The sequence below is a fragment of the Rhinoraja longicauda genome, unplaced genomic scaffold, assembly GCF_053455715.1.
Source record: "Rhinoraja longicauda isolate Sanriku21f unplaced genomic scaffold, sRhiLon1.1 Scf000073, whole genome shotgun sequence".
NCBI classification, from domain to species: domain Eukaryota; kingdom Metazoa; phylum Chordata; class Chondrichthyes; order Rajiformes; family Arhynchobatidae; genus Rhinoraja; species Rhinoraja longicauda.
Genome location: NW_027601291.1, coordinates 69,243 through 81,535, shown reverse-complemented (window position 1 = coordinate 81,535; position 12,293 = coordinate 69,243).

Below are 12,293 nucleotides of genomic sequence, written 5' to 3'. Positions count from 1 at the left end.
GGTAACGAAGATAAGGCTGGAAGAATCCTATAAAAAAAGGCTGCCCAATGTACTAAGTGGGCAGTCAGATGGTTGACATCCTGACTGTTCCAGCCGTTGTTTGCAAATAAAGGCTTTTAACTTCTTGAAGAATTCTCCGTGTCATCTGCTTCATTTTGAACACAGGTAACCACGACAAAATTGGCGTAGTCGGCAGGATCGGAAAGAGGCCCGTTCGATAACGGACGACAAGCTAAAGGCGCTTCCAAGCCCGTGAGGGGCTCTCCGGTTCAATAGGTAAAGGGTGGCCACCCGCAAAAAAGGTAGACGGTTTTCCGCTTTATTTGGACTAATAGCCTGTTGAAAACAGGGGACCACTAGTGGCACAGGAGCGCCCAGGCGGTCCAAGGGCCTCTCCGATCCAAAGAATCTGTCTAAACTATTCTAAAAAGAGACCCGGAGGATTGCTCAAGAAGGCTGCGCAGTGGGGTAAGTAGAAAATAGATAAGTTAAGAAAGTAGATAATAGTTGAGTAAGATTTTGTGACGTCACTAAGACCTCGTGGATACCGCCCTAAGAGGGTAGGGGACTGAATAGACGAGGCATCCTGTGGATACCGCTCTAGTTAATTAGGTATCACTCTGGTTAGCTAGGGGTCTGTACGGGCAGGATAAAACGTCCTGTGGATACCGCTCTAGTTAACTAGAGATCACTCTGGTTAGCTAGGGGTCTGTACGGGCAGGTTTAGATGATCTGTGGATACCGCCCTAAGTAAGTAGGAGTCTGTACGGGCAGAACAAGAATTGGAATAATTGGATAACGTAAAAAATAAAATTGCAAAATATTAAAGGAATATAGTAGAACTGTAGAAGATAGAAATAGCATAATAGGTAGCATAGTGACTATAGCGACGGAACGAAGTAAGAACAAGGACTGCATTTAAACTGACTGACCAAGTGCACTAAAATAAGACAAGTACAATGAATAAAATAACTGCAGTTGAACTACTAAGTAAGAAATTCCCCGTATCCAAAGAGGATATTAAAAAACACTCTGAAAAATGGGAAAAAAGGACGTGAAAATTAATCACAAAATGGCCCAGGGAAGGCACATTTGATATAAGTATGTGTGATGAAATGGAAGTGCTGATTAAGAACTATAAGCCTAAGGATAAATCAGAAATCCGAGTAACGAAAAAGGAAAAAGAACTAGACGTGCTTAAATTGTTTAGAATAGAAGGAGAAAGGCTGAGGAAAGCATACCAGGAAAAGAATATCACCCCAAACACAGGTGAAAAACCCGAAAAGCAGCATGAAAGTCAGGAGCTTCAGGAGAAAAAATCAACTCTGTATCCCAGCCTAAGGGACCCTGGGTATCCCCCTCCCTATTCCGGCCAGGATGGAATAAAGCAGTGCCCTTTGGTGAAAGGGATAGTGGAGATAGAGGGAGAAGTCGAAGTTTGGAGGAATGGGCAAGACATAAAGGAATATAGACAAAGAAGGGGGCAGCGAGAAAAGGAAAGGATGAGGCAAGAAGAACAGGAACTAGAAGGAGACATTAAAAGGTTGCAGGTCCTCAGGGACCTCAGGGACAGAAAGATTTGTGAGATCCGTCAGGCAGCAAATGAGGAGTATGAGGGAGACAACAACGCAGAAACACAGGCGAGTAATCAGCAGGCATCAGAGAGAGGGCAAAACTGTGAGAATGAAGCAGAATTAGAAAGTGATGGGGAAAGAACAAGGGAGTGTAGAAGGGAAATAGAGGCATCCACAAAGTGCTTAGATATAGAGATACGGGAGATGGAAAAAGATATGGAAAGAAAAAGAAAGGAAAGCCAGGGGTGCGCCCAGGAAGGAATGAGGTGGGAAAGTATACAGATAGAACCACAACAAGAGATGGTGAACGAGAGACAGGAGCTGAGGGATGGAATGATGCCGTTACTTTTGAAAAAGGCAGGACAAACCCAGTATATTCCTTGGGCGACCCGAGACCTAGAAGGGCTGAGAAACGCCTTGCCCAACATATATGACGGGACAGGAAAATGGATTAGGGCCTTTGAGGAGGAAACTATGGGACGATTATTGGCTATGGGAGATTTGAAGGCACTACTGGTGAAGGTAATGGGAACCACGAAATTTGCAGAGCTGTTTGAAATGGCTGGGATAAAAAACGCAAATAACCCGATGATTGATGGCCAGTCATTTGACCTAGTTAGACCGAGGGTATGGCAGGCCCTCAGAGACTGTTACCCACTCAAGGTGGACCCAAAAACATTAAGGGGAGACCCGCTGGGGGACACGGATGCCCCCTCCGGTTAAGTCCAGACTGGAGGAAGTGGTGGGATTGTCAACCATACCTCACTCCCAGTTCAGGGACCACCTGGTTCATGCAGTTGACAAATATCGTAAGGATAGAAAAAGACTGGTGGACCAGCACGAAGAGGTGCAGAGAAAAGTGATGCAAATGCAACTAGAAGAGCTGAAAAAGAAAGAACGTGAAAAAGGAAAGAAAATGCTGGCAGTAACAACAGACCCGGCTGAAACAGCAGAAATAAACAATGCACCGATGCAGAGTGAGTCCTATGACAGAGCCAGACAGAGGCCAGAGAATCCCATGCCAATAATAAATTTCTTTGGGGGAACGTTTCCTCAAATGCCCTATCAGGGACAAAATAAATCAGGAAATCAGCCCCGACAGGACTGGGGCTCCCAAGGGGGGATGCAAGGAAGGGGACGAGGAAGGCCAGTAAGTAGACGGGCAGTTGATAAAACATGTTGGGGATGTAATCAGGCAGGGCACCTGAGGAGGGACTGCCCACACCGTCCATGGCCCGGTCCATCCCAACAGGAACCCACAGAGGGTGAGCAGTGTTTTAACCCAGGATCGGCCCCAACGGGCCCGACTGGAGGCCCAATTGGACTCTTGAATCCCTATGCCAGATATTAGGGGTGCCCAGAGAACCCGGATGGGAAGCGACTTTACCCAATGATAACCCGACAGGCAGAAGAAGAACCCATGGTTCAGGTAATTTTGGGAGGGCGATTAACACCTATGATGATAGACACTGGAGCCACATATATTTGTGTGCAGCCGCAGTATGCCTCCCACCTTCCCATGTCAGGAAAATTTGTTAAAACTGTAGGGTTCTCGGGAAAAACACAGTTAACACGATGCACAAACCCCGTAAGTTTGAAAATGAGTAATAGAGAAATAATATTACCGATATGTTAATAACACCTATAGGTCATATACCTGTGCCCGAAGGACCATTTAGGCACTTGGTGATCGACTATGTGGACATGCTGAAAACGGTAAGAGGAAAACGATACATGCTGGTAGTAATTGATAGATTTAGCAGATGGGTGGAGGCGATACCGTCTAAAGATGTGGGTGCAGGAACTTTAGTCAAGTTTCTGACTAACGAGGTCATCCCACGATTCGGTATACCAACCGAAATCAGTTCCGACAATGGAGCGGCTTTTATTCAAAAAACAGTTAAGTTGGTGCTGCAAGCCCTGAGAGTGAAACAAAGATTTGGGTGTGTATACCACCCTCAGTCTCAGGGCATGGTGGAAAGAGTTAATGGAACATTGAAGGCTAAATTAAACAAGATTTGCGCAACTGCAAAGTTAAATTGGATTGATACCCTGCCATTGGCATTAATGAGCTGTCGCATGCAAACTAATCGAATAACTCATTTAACACCACATGAGATGCTCACTGGCAGACCCATGCCAATACCCAAATGGAGAGGTCCCTACAAGGGACCAAGCCTGGAACAATTAGAGGTAGAACTTAAACAATACATGCAACAGTTAACTATGATACACAAGTCTATTTACCCACAGGAAAAGCAAAAGGAGCCAGAGGCGGACCAGGGAGAAGGACCTATTAAACCCAGAGATCAGGTTTATGTGCGAGCCTTTCGACGAAGGTGGAATGAGCCAAGAAGGGAAGGACCGTTCACAGTAACTAAAGCCTCACCGACTGCTGTTCAGGTAGAGGGCCGGTCCACGTGGTACCATCTCAATCATTGTACAAGGACTGTCCCACAGGCACAACCTGTGAATGACCTCGAGGTAAACGGGCAAGGGGACGAAAATACAGGAGAAGAGGTAAGCGAGCGTGAGAACGAAAACGCAGGGGAAGGATCGGGCATTGACCAGATCATAAAGGAAGTCTTGAGGGACATTAGTGACTCTGAGGTTGTTGAAGATGAGGTTGTGGGCGTCTGTCCTCCTCGCGACAATGGGGACAGGGGCGACGGGGTGGGGGGCAATAGTGCCTCTCCCGAATCAGACCGCGCCTCTCCCGAATCAGACCATGCCTCTCCCGAATCAGATCTGGGAGCCCTCGATTTTACAGCTTTGGACTGGGTGGAACCAGACTGGTCTTAATACTACCCTACTAGAATTAGGGGAACAAGGGCGGAATCGAAGGAACATTGAGGATAGGGATGGCGATGACTCACATGACTTAGTCGCATGGCGCACAGCGACCACTAATGATTGGTATAAGTGAGCACAGTATATGGCACACACTATGCAATGATCACAATGTATCATATGCGCCAAAGCCAAGGAACAAATACTGGTTATATCAGACCCTCACAACTTTACGCATTGTTCAAGATTAGACGACCCTTCAGCGGACATAGAACTGTGGCATGTTGATTATTACTGCCCAATCCAGTGTTTAAATGAAGCAGGATCATCCCAAGTGATGCCCTCAGAGGACTGTGCATTATGGAATTTTACACAGGTAAGAAAACCCTACCCCATGCCACCACAAGGGGTTAAGATAAATATAACGGAACAATTTGAGTGTTATCTTGCAGTAAATGGCAGACGTCCAGTAGGGAGATTCCCAGGCAATTGTAAAAAGATCTGGATATGCAACCAGGCAAATCCGAGTCAGCTTGCTGTAGGGGTGCCCATGCACACTGGTATTGCCCTACTGCCAAGATGTGACGCTGTTTTAAGGGCAGATATAGCCGTAGCAGATAGATTTTGGATGTGCGGAGGTAGCCCCAAGAATGTACTTCCACGTAACTGGACTGGGCTATGTGCAAGGGTGATGTTAGTCCAATCAGTCCTCGTGATCAGCCCACAGGAGGCATTTGAGAACACTCGGCAAAAGAGAGCGTTTGACCGAATGCCCGAGGGCGTTTACCTGGATGCGATAGGGCAACCAAGAGGAATCCCCAATGAATTCAAAGCTAGAAATGAGATTACTGCTGGGTTCGAATCGATATTTTTTTGGATCACACCTGCAAAAAACACAGAATGGATCAACTACATTTATTACAATCAGCAAAGGTTTATTAATTATACTGAGGATGCACTATCAGCCTTAGGGGAACAGCTTGATGCCACTAGCAAAATGGCATGGCAAAACAGGCAGGCCCTGGATTGGTTACTGGCTGAAACCAATTGGTTACTGGCTGGTTACTGTCCTTTTTGGGGAACACTGTTGTACGTTTATACCCAATAACACCAGTCCGGATGGGCTTTTCACTAAAGCAATGGACAAATTGAGAAATCTGAGGAAAGAGGTTAAACAGAATGCAGGTTACGGGCACCAACTCTTTGGCTGGCTAGAAAACATTCTCGGCGGATGGGGAGCATGGTTGGTTAAAGTCGGGATGACTATCGGAATCACCCTGCTTATAATTGCTATTGTATTGTGTTGTGTTTTTCCATGTATTAAATCTCTTCTAGTGAAAGCTACTGCGAATCAGCTGCCGTTGTTCCAGGATACGGGCAAATTTCACCTCCAAGAGAAACAGATCCCTCCGATAGGATACTATAATGTTGAGCAATTTACTCTGGAGGATTACTAAGAACGTAGTTGTAAGGGAAGCTGGGTCTTTTTTCCTACCCTAGACATATGGGGGTAGGTTTTTGGCCAAGTGACCCAGGATGTTAGCATGTTGGAAGGAGAACACGGACAAACTGCACATTATTTACTTCAACAAAATCCTAAGTTGGGGGGCTAATGGTTGAGAGTGAATTATGATTTGAGTTAACAACATGTGCGTTTTTTGGTTTTCTTTTTCTGTGAGACCGTGTAGGTCTCAAAGGGGGGAATATGGGAGATAATACGATATTATTTTATACATTAGACTTTGTTACGGTATTATTTTATACATTGTTACTACTTGGGCATTAGGCGCCTCTCTGTAACTAATTAAGGTGCTCTAGTCATTCCTTACCCTTGACACGTGTCTGTAACTGCTCAGGCGGCAAGATTCCTTTGCTTTTAGCCTTTACCTACCCCTTAGCCTTTACCTACCCTGCTCCCTGTCAAAAGTAATGGTGGAGCGAGGAGAAGAAACATATGAGTTGGAATGAGTGGGGTGGTACGGGGTGGTACTTGGGAGTTTAATGGTGGCGGGTTGAAAGGTGAAATATGGACATTCATCAATAAGTGGGGTTTAATGGTGGCAAGGTAGACAGGGTGACTGCAAAAAGATGAATGACTGTAAAAAAAGGAGTATGAGTAGGAGATAAGGTAACGAAGATAAGGCTGGAAGAATCCTATAAAAAGAGGCTGCCCGATGTACTAAGTGGGCAGTCAGATGGTTGACATCCTGACTGTTCCAGCCGTTGTTTGCAAATAAAGGCTTTTAACTTCTTGAAGAATTCTCCGTGTCATCTGCTTCATTTTGAACACAGGTAACCACGACAGTCATAACCTCAGAATTAAAGGAGGTTCCTTTAGGAGGGAGATGAGAAGGAATTTATTTAGTCAGTGGATGGTGAATCTGTGGAATTCTCTGCCACAGAAGGCTTTGAAGGCCAAGTCGTGGATATTTCTTAAAGCAGAGATAGATATATTGTTAATTAGTACAGGTGTCAGGAGTTATGGGGAGAAGGCAGGAGAATGTTGTAGAACAATTAGTGCCCAAAGAATATAGTTGGTTGTATTTACAGAAAAAGTATCAAATCATAGGTGGTGGGTGTATGGATCAAGCTGCCAGAAGAGGTAGTTGAGGCTGGGACTATCGCAATGTTTATGAAACAGTTAGACAGGTACATGGATTAGACAGGTTTGGATGGATATGGACCAAACGCGGGCAGGTGGGACGTGTTGGCCGGTGTGGGCAAGTTGGGCCGAAGGGCCTGTTTCCATGCCATATCATTCAATGACTCGATGACAATCCAGGAGTAGCAATTTGTCCTTGCTTGCTGATGTTAGAAGTTCCTGGCTATCAGCCACATGTTCCTTGCCAACATATGAAAATACTCAGGAGGGGGTAGAATATATATCCTGTTTTCTAACACCTCTTGACATATGCAATCAAATTTCCTGCCAAGGATTTCTGCCAGAATTAGTTTTAAAATCTCTTTGATTGCCATCACTCTTTTTTTCACCAGGGTGAGCACAGGCTGCCAGAAATAAAGTTGCTAACAATTATTTCAATGTCGTATTTGCTTTGTTTCTGCCTCTTAGAATTCAATTCATTTCCTCCAACTCTTATTTCCAAAGATTAAACAGGTTTATTTCAAACTCTGTGAACCCTTGGGCAACTTAATCTCTTTTTCATTGTTAACCATTTGTACCAATTTGTACCAATTTGATTGCCACCGGCTGATATTAATGTGCGAACCAGGAAGAACACAGGATATTCAGACAGAATAGTGCATTTGAAGGTTGGAAGAGACCCCATGACAGGAATTGCATCAAGAAGATGAAACTGTAGCAAATCTTATCTCATAAACAGCCAGGGGGCGTGGCTGTGTTCTGCAGCTGCGGCTCACCGGCAGTCTCTCTGTTTTTTTGGGGGGTTTTTTGTCATTGTCGTTGTTAAATGTACTTTTTGTTTTATTTTTAATTCTGTGTATGTAGGGGGGTGGTGGGGGGGTTGGGGGAAACCTTTTTTCAAATCTCCTCCTCATCGGAGATGCGACCTTTACCGTGTCGTATCTCGGTTCGCGCTACGGCCTAACATCGTGGAGTCGGCGGCCTCCAGCTGGGATCGACCTCAAAGACTCCGGTCGCAGGGCCTGGACTTACCATCTCGGAGGCTTCGGCCGTGGGCCCTGCAGACCGCAACATCGGGAGTTCGCAGGTCCCTGGCTGGCGACCGGCTTTTGGGAGCTCCAGCCGCAGCAGCTTCGACCGCCCCGAAGCGCGAGGTACGATCAACCCGCCCGCAGGCCCTTCATCGCCCTGCGTGGCTCGGCCGCAGCACTTTCCATCGCCCGGTGGGGGCTCAGGACCTTCATCGCCCTGCGTGGCTCGGCCGCAGCACTTTCCATCGCCCGGTGGGGGCTCAGGACTTTCATCGGCCTGCTCGGCTCGGCCCTGGGACTTTCCATCGCCCGGTGGGGGCTTCAAAAAGTTGGGAGCCTCGATCACCTCGTGGCACCACGGGAGAAGAATGAGGAGGAGATAAGACTTTGTCTTCCATCACAGTGAGGGTGTGCCTAGAGCAATCACTGTGATGGCTGTTTTGTGTAAAAAATTATATCTGTGTGTCTTGTGCTTTTTAATGTCTACTGCCGGACCCTGACGTGAGAGGACGCTGGCGTTGTGTATTCGCCGCTTTTCCGTCAGGATAGTTTGTCTGTTTGTTTCTATGTTAATTGTTTTTGTAAAGCGCTTTGAGCATGTGATAAGGCTCTATATAAAATAAATGGATTATTATTATTATTATTATTATAAACTGTTCAATGACTCTGAGTTTACTAGAAACTTAAAATGATTAAGACAAAGAAAGAAGACAAAGAAAGCAGTGGTGTGGGACGGTGGTGCAGCGGTAGAGTTGCTGCCCTACAATGCTTGCATTGCCGGAAACCTAGGTTCAATCCTGACTACGGGTGATGTCTGCATGAAATTTATACGTTCTCCCTGTGATCTGCGTGGGTTTTCTCTGAGATCTTCAGTTTACCCCCACACTCCAAAGATTTACAGGTTTGTAGGTTAATTGGCTTGGTATAAGGGTAAATTGTCCCTAGTGTGTGTAGGGCAGTGTTAATGTGCGGGGATCGTTGGTCCAGGTGGATTCAGTGGGCCAAAGGGCCTGTTTCCAGGCTGTATCTCTAAACTAATCCAAACAGTCTGAAGAAGTTTCTCAACCTGAAACGTCACCTATTCCTTTTCTCCAGACTTGCTACCTGACCCACTGAGTTACTCCAGCTTTGTGGGTCTATCTTCGGCCTTTAAACCAACTGGTTTTGAGCAAGTTTTTTTATAAACATTCTATAAGGTCCCATTCCTCATCCATATCCAACTGTTTTTGGAAAGACTGGATTGGCACTATTTCCATCTCTCTTACAGTCAGTGACTACCAGATCAGTTTTTCTCAGGAAAAGGAAATTACATCCCTCCTGAGTATATTGCACAGCACGGTGTCCTCTGGTTATCGAATTATGGGCCCAGCCACACAGGAGAGAATTGAGAAGAAATGTCTTCACTTGGAATATTTGGAGTGAACTGTTGGAATTCGCTACTCTAGAAGGATGTGGAGTCTCAGTTTCTCAGTGCATTCAAACAGAGATTGATAGATCTTCAAATATTAAAACAATCAAGACATTGGGAGTTACTGAAAGAAAGTGGTACGGATCTTATTAAATGGCAGAGCAGTCACAAAGGCCTAACTGGCCTATTCCTGTTTCTATTGTTATCTTCTCATGTCCTCACTTCCAAATCTTGCAGGATTTCAGATCCTTATCATGATTTGGTGGCCAGATTAGCAGAGAGGAATTTACCATGTCTTATCAATAAATAACCATAATAACAAGGCTACTAACGTAAAACACATTTTAATGCTCACCCCCTTCCATAAGTATATAAAACTATGAGGCATAGAAAGGGTAGACAGTCAGAACCTTTTTTCCCAGGGTAGACAGGTCCACCACTAGAAGACATAGCTATAGGGCGAGAGGGGGAATGCTTCATGGAGATCTGTGGGGCAAGTTCATTTTTACACAGATAGTGCAGGGGCCTGGAACGCATTGCCAGAGAAGGTGGTAGAGGCATTTACAATACAACACAATACAATACAATACAATATATCTTTATTGTCATTGTACCCAGGGGTACAACGAGATTGGGAATGCGCCTCCCATACGATGCAATAATTTAAGTAATTTAGACAACAGCAACCCAACGAAATGAAACAATTGTGACAGTTTTAGACAGGGTAAAGTGCAAGTTGATCTATGCGTTGTGGCCATCCGGCTCAGCAGGACCGGTTCATAGCAGCTATGGCCCTTGGGATGAAGCTGTTCCTGAGTCTGGAGGTGCGGGCGTAGAAGGCCTTGTATCGTCTGCCCGATGGAAGGAGTTCGAACAGACTGTTGCAGGGGTGTGAAGAGTCTTTGTGGATGCTGGTGGCTTTTCTGAGGCATCGTGTGTTGTAGATGCCCTCCAAGTCTGGTAGCTGTGTTCCGATGGCCCTCTGAGCTCTATGGACTACCCGCTGTAGAGCTTTCCTTTCTGCCTCCGTGCAGCTGAGGTACCACACAGGGATGCCATGCGTTAGGATGCTCTCTATGGTGCAGCGGTAGAAGGTCGTCAGCAGCTGTTGGGGTAAACATGACTTTTTCAGTGTTCTTAAGTAGAACAGTCTTTGTTGTGCCTTCTTGACCAGCGCAGCAGTGTTATTGGACCATGTTAGGTCCTCCGAAATGTGAGTGCCCAGAAACTTGAAGCTGGACACTCTCTCCACACTGTCCCCGTTGATAGACATCGGGGCATATTCCCCGTTATGTGACCTACGGAAGTTGATGATCAGCTCCTTGGTCTTGGTGGTATTTAGGGACAGGTTGTTATCCGAGCACCAGTCCGCCAGGTTCTGCACCTCCGCTCTATAGTTTGTTTCATCCCCGTTGGTGATAAGCCCGATCACCGTTGTGTCATCTGCAAACTTGACAATGGTGTTGGTGTCGAATGCAGGAACACAGTCGTGTGTGAAGAGGGAGTAGAGCATGGGGCTCAGATCACAGCCCTGTGGTGTGCCGGTACTCAGGGTGATAGTGGAGGACAGGTGCGGGCCCATTCTCACTGCCTGCGGTCGTTCCAGCAGGAAGTCCAGGATCCAGTCACATAATGACGAGCTGAGGCCTAGCTGGTGGAGTTTGGTGATGAGCTTGGTGGGGATGACCGTGTTGAAGGCGGAGCTATAGTCTATGAATAGCATCCTCACGTACGTGCCCTGTCTCTTTAGGTGAGTCAGGACAGTGTGAAGAGCCAGAGAGATGGCGTCCTCTGTGGATCTATTTGCCCTGTATGCAAATTGATGTGGGTCCAGTGAGTCAGGGATGCTGGATTTGATGTGTGAGAGGACCAGCCTCTCAAAGCACTTCATGACTACCGGCGTTAGGGCAACCGGGCGGTAGTCGTTCAGGTTGGAGATCTTTGCTTTTTTCGGCACCGGAACTATGATAGCCGACTTCAGACACTTGGGGACCGTAGCCAGAGATAATGACAAGTTAAAGATCCTGGTGAATACCTCAGCCAGCTGTTCAGCTCAGTCCTTCAGTACCCTTCCTTGAACTCCATCCGGTCCTGCAGCCTTGCGTGGGTTGACCCTTTGCAGAGCGCGTTGTACCCCCTGTGTGCTCAGTTGCAAGACCTGTCCCACCGCCTCGGCTGGGTTCTTTCACTCAAGGTGGTTTTGCCAGTTTCAAAGCGGGCAAAGAAGGTGTTAAGCTCGTTGGTCAGTGCCATATCGCTGTGGGGGCAGGCAGGGCTGCTCTTGTAGCCAGTGATGTCCCTGACACCCTGCCACATGCTTCTGGTGTCCGTGGTGTTGAAGTGGTCTTCCACCCGTTGGCATTTGTGGCATTTATATACAATAGTGGCATTTAAGGGGCTTTTGGATAGGCACATAGAAGTGCAGGTAAAAGAGGGATATGGATCATGTACAGGCAGGTAAGATCAGTTTAACTTAACATCATGTTTGGCACAAAGATTGTGGGCCACAGGGCCCTATCCTGTGCTGTCCAGTTCTATGTTCGATGGATCAGGTTTCAAACTGAAGACGGGTCCTGAAAGGAAACGTTGCCTATCCACTCTCTCCACAAATACTGCCTGACCCGCTGAGTTACTCCAATACTTTGTTTTGCTCAAGGCTTTTGACATTTTGGTCTTTAAATGTCAAAATTGAGAATAGAAGTTGATAAGTTATGATATAGTTTACAAGACACTTGGAGTATTGGATGCTGTTTTTGTAAACCTGCTACAGGACGGATGCCATTAAGTTGGAAAGTATGCAGAGAAAATCTATGAGGGTTTGTCAGGACTCAAGTGCATGAGCTGCAGAGAAAGGTTGGGCAGGCTAGGGCTTTATTTCTTGGAGCACA